General features: G+C 31.0%; 1 long non-coding RNA gene across 1 annotated transcript; it reads left to right on the top strand.

Moving 5' to 3' along the window:
• The first annotated feature begins 1453 nt into the window (after positions 1–1453).
• LOC149394909 (uncharacterized) lies at positions 1454–4334 on the top strand. The gene is made up of 2 exons (XR_016296923.1): positions 1454–2778; positions 3993–4334. It is a non-coding gene; the product is annotated as an uncharacterized LOC149394909 (long non-coding RNA).
• Positions 4335–5403: the final 1069 nt, after the last annotated feature.

Genomic DNA, 5403 nt, shown 5'->3' with positions numbered 1-5403 from the left:
GTTTGACCAAATCTGCTAGATTCATACCGATGAAAGTCACGTACTCCGTGGAGAAGTTGGCTGAACTATACGTTAATAACGTAGTGAGACTGCATGGCGTTCCTTTGTCCATCATCTCAGACCGTGATGGTCGTTTCACTTCTAACTTCTGGAGGTGTGTGCAAAAGTCTATGGGATCACAACTGAAGTTCAGTACTGCCTTTCACCCCCAAACGGATGGCCAATCCGAAAGGACTATTCAGACCTTAGAGGATATGCTACGAGCATGTGTCATGAATTTTGGTGGGAGTTGGAATAAGAGGTTACCACTTATTGAATTTCCATACAACAATAGCTACCAAGCTTCCATCGGCGTCGCCCCATATGAAGCTCTTTATGGTAGAAAGTGTCGATCTCCGATTCACTGGTTCGAATCCGGAGAAAATAGCCTCGAGAAGACAGATTTTATTCAAGATACCACTGAAGCCATCAAGAAGATACGAGATCGAATGGGAACTGCCCAAAGTCGACAGAAGAGCTACGCTGACAAAAGAAGACGACCACTGGAATTTCAAGTAGGAGACTTCGTATTCTTGAAGGTCGCACCTCTCAAAGGTGTGATGAGATTCGGTAAGAAGGGAAAATTGAGCCCGAGGTACATTGGTCCTTTCGAGATCACAGACAGAATCGGAAAAGTAGCCTACCGTCTAGCTCTGAATCCCGAGTTAGCATCGGTGCACAATGTGTTTCACGTCTCAATGCTCAAAAAGTACCTACCCGATCCAAATCATGAACTAGTTCAAGAGCCTATCGAAGTACACGAAGACTTGACCTATGAGGAAAAGCCGGTTCAAATTCTTGATCGTGAAGAAAAGATCGTGAGGAATAAGGTTATTCCTTTGGTAAAAGTACTATGGCGGAACCACAAGATTGAAGAAGCAACATGGGAGCGTGAAGATGATATGAGATTACGATATCCCGAACTTTTTCTAGAAGCTTAGTGTTGTCAAGTAAGAATCCTTATGTTCTATCTCAACCCTTATATTAATTTTCGGGACGAAAATTCCAATAAGTAGGGGAGATTGTGAAACCCCGAATCTTAACCTTAAAAAAAAAAATTAGATTTTGTTTGTGTGGGAAAACCCTTATTTGAGTTATATGGCTTGGTGTTATGTATGTTTTCTTTTTCTCTAATTGTTGTGCCGACTTCAAATTTAAGCTCGGGAGATGATTTCTCTTCGACATAAATTTGAATCTCATAATTTTTTTTTATCATGATTTATAAAAAAAAAACTGTATATATGTATATGTATAATATTGTTGATATATGTAATTCTAGTATAAGCTAGTATGTTCAGTTTACACATTTATTATATGTATAAATATATATATATATATATATATATATATATATATATATATATATATCACGTGTTTACCTTTTATATTTAGATTTTTGGTTACTCTATATATATTACAAGCGGGTGTGCCCGCGCGTTGCGGCGGATCAAGCCGATGATAAATACATTTTTATAGTTATAAATTTTACGTTTCGGTAAAAGTAAATAACTTAATAGATGATTAAATTTTTTCTATGTTATTTATTTTGTAATTTTGTATATATGCTTCTAAAGTAATAAAAAAACTGTATAGTGAAATTTGTGAAGATGAAGTAGCACAACTAATTACATTGTTCAATTTACAATTATGTAACAATATAAATAACAACTCTTCAATTTCAAATTTTAAAAGATACAACTTACTTGTTTTGAAATACCAATTAGCCATTTCCAGTTAATAGTGCAAAGACAATACTATTATTGAATCAACTATCATTTAATTGTATGATGACTTTTTATTTATATTCATGTATATTTTTTTCAAATATGCTATTGATTTGTTATCAATGTATCGGAGAGAAAAAAAAAGTTACAATTCTTCAATTTTAATATCTATAGAATATGAAATGAATTTTTTATTCAAGAAAAGTATAATGAACTTTATTAATCCAAAACATTGCAAACATCTTTTTTTTTTTCTTTTATGAATTAACTTAAAATCAAATCAGATTATTTCCAATCCCAATAGTAAGAAAAAATATTTATCAACACAATATTTTGCTTGATGTATTTTAGTATAAATGAGTTATCAATGTTTTGATGAAAAATAATATTTATAAAATATTTGAATTTGAAAAATGTTTTCAGAACAAATAAAGCGTTTCAGTATTAGTGATTTTTTAATTGTTGTCTTTTTTTTTTCATATTGCTATAAAAATAAATTATTTTTTGTATCTAATTTCAAATGTCAAAACCATAAGCAAAGTGTAATTCACAAAATTGAAAGAAAATAAAAGCTCAAATATAAACCAATTTCAGAAAATATAAAGCCCATTCAATCCTTGAAAATAGGTAGAAACAGAAGCCCAAATAAATGATACGCTATCTGTAAGGAAACAATAAAATGAAAATAAGGTAATTTATTTATTTTGATCGGAAAATCCAAAGCGTATCTGTTAAGCAATAAAATGCTACGTGTCTTATTTTTTGGTTAAAAACCAACGTGTTATTTTTTTTTTCTTCTAAGGGTTTCATTGCTTTGGTTATTACCACGCCGCATAAAATCTGAACGAAGAGCGAGAGAGAGAGAGAGAGAGAGAGAGAGAGAGAGAGAGAGAAATGCGATCAGAAAGAAAGGAAAAGAGCCGAAGAAGAAGATCAAGCGCCGGACAAAATGAGAAATAAGAAGATGGTGAAAAAAGTAGAAATGGACAAAAGGAGAGACAGCGATGATAGTAAGGTAAAGTTTCAAATATATATTTTTTCTCTCGATTTTTAAAGAACAAATTTATAGGGCTTTTACCTGGTGTTGGATTTGGTGGTGATTTATTGTTTTTGGGTTTTTCGATTTATGATCAACCTTGCTTATGTGTTTGATTTTTTTCATATGATTTGAATTTATAGTTTGGTTCGGATTTCACATTTAAGATTTGGGGGTTTTGATATGTAAAGAGCAAATTTTGAATAAGTGAATTCCGGGTTTCTTCTTATCAGAATCTGTCTTCGAAATCTATTTTCTAAAACCCGAACTTTCTTTTTCCATTGTTTTTATTTTGCAAAATTTGTTTACGTGGTCGAAGGAATTTAAGTTGAGTTTATTTATCCTATTTCATATTCGCTGATTGTTCTTGGTTATTGATTGATAGTAACATAATGTAATCAATCACATATTTGGTACGTCAACTTTTTCCAACAAATTTGAAGAATCTCTATGAATTTAGTAGTTCATAATAATCTTCCTTTCTATTTTTTCTTTCTTTGAATTTTTTAAGAAAATTAATAGATGAAACATGGCTGTTAAATTTTGAAAAATGAGTAGTCCAAAATCTGATTGTCTCTGAATTTAGATCTCGTCTTCCTTCTTCAATTGTAATTCAGGAGTTCAAAAGATAAAAAAGAATTGGGATGATAGGATTTATATGAACACATTTCGGTGTAAGGTTTTAGAAAAGTCGAGAAAGTTAAAAACAAAGTCTTTATTGTGACAAACTTTTCAGGCACAAAAGGAAAAATACAAAAATTTAACAAACCGCTTTGTTTTTGTGTTTGTTTATTATTCTAATATCTTCCAATGAAATTCTTCTTTATTGATGTTAATAATCTGCGTCTTTGTGAGATCGTGGTATGTGGTTATGTCTTTGTGCCTACTGAAAAGATCAAATGGATGAAGAGATAATTTTATATTGGGCGTGTTATAATTTCTGAACAGGAAGCTGCTGTAAATGTAATGCTTCTGTAATACCATGTGATCTTGCTGCAGTGATCTTTGTTCAAGTAAGACTTATTTTGGTTGATTTTGCAAGCAATGAACTGGGTGGTTTTTATTTTTTATTTTAAAGGTTATGATTTCTGCAAGCATTAGGTAAAATTTGGTTTGGTTGATTTTGCCGGCAATGAACTGTGTGTGTGTGTTTTTTTTATAGGGTTTTGATTTTTGCTTTGTTTTCTGTATAGGTTCGACTGTTTGAGCAAGATTGGGTAGCTATATATAGACTGAAATGACTCTATGGAGAATTTTCTGGAAATAACCGCGAAAGAATTCGTCAAAAATCCAGAAATTTCCGGATAAGAACTCAAAAGTCCATAAATATGCAGATGATGACGTCAGCACATTAGGAGTTTGTCAGGATGTTACTCTATGTCAGAGTATGGTGATGTCGTTTTTCTCTAAAATTTGAATGGCAAGTATTGTAATTATGACAGTTTTAAAGGGCATTTTCGTCAAAAAAAATTCGGATACTGTAGACTTAACAGTAACCTGTGTCTGTGTGAATAGTGATTCCGGATTCTCCTTTATATATATATAATAATGTCAACGTAAGGAATTCAAAAAGAGAAAAGAAAAAAAAATAGCAAGTTTTGTGGTTAATAAATGGCTTTGATTATGCCATAATGGAATATGATCTTTTTTCCAATTGAGATTGATATGGCACGTTAGAAATTGTTTCAAAAGCTCTTTTCTCTTCAAATCATATGACACACACATTCAAAATTTCTTTTCTCTCATCCTCTTCCTCAGACACTTTACGAATTCTCTTTTTCTTCTTCTATCAAAAAAAAAAAAAAAAAACCCTAGTCACCATATTATAGTTTCTACTACTCTATTTTGAAAGCCTTAGGACTATTTTTTCCAACAAGGTTTTCACAACTCTCAAGGTATTTTCGAAAATATTTATCTCTCACTGTTTTTGGTATTTTCTTTTCAGTAATTATGTTTATTTCTAAAGAATTCTAAAGTAAATACGTTTTGATTTCATCACATTTCAGGGCAGTAAGGAAATGTGTTTTTTTTAAATAGCTACGAATTTTATTTTGAGCCAATAATTTTAAATATGAACTTTTCAGATGTTATTGATACATGTTTAAAATTTCATGATTTTTGGATAAACCGTTTTTATTCTAAAAATATTTTACCATCGGTGCGCATATAGTTTTACATGGATTCAATCAGCAAAGTCTTGTTTTTTTTAAAATACCTAGAAGATGTATTTTGGAATGAAATTTTTATACAAGATAATTTTATATGTTTATATTATATGATAAAATTTTGATGAGTTTTTAATTAGCAGAACTATTTCTAAACTGAAATTTTGGACCAGTGCGCAGATAGGTTCCAGAAGTTTTTTTAAAGCGTCTTTTTACATTTTATGCTTTTAATTTAGTTCTGTTATTTGGGATCCGATTTTGGTAACACCACTGAAGATGAAAACGTTCAGTTATTTATTCTCTAGCTTCTGTAATTTTTTCAGAATTTTTTTTCCAGAAAACGTTTTTCCCCGATACTTTTAGGATTAAGGGTATTTTGGTCTTTTCATGTCCAATTTTCATTTCTGGAATTCTTTTTCCAGCAGCCTTGTATGTTTTT

Source organism: Urtica dioica, chromosome 5 (genome assembly GCF_054948205.1).
Source record: "Urtica dioica subsp. dioica isolate 48M chromosome 5, U.dioica_male_clone48M_v1_H2, whole genome shotgun sequence".
Lineage (NCBI taxonomy): Eukaryota > Viridiplantae > Streptophyta > Magnoliopsida > Rosales > Urticaceae > Urtica > Urtica dioica.
The sequence above is the reverse complement of the archived record's forward strand: the minus strand, read 5'-3'. Positions and strand labels throughout refer to the sequence as shown.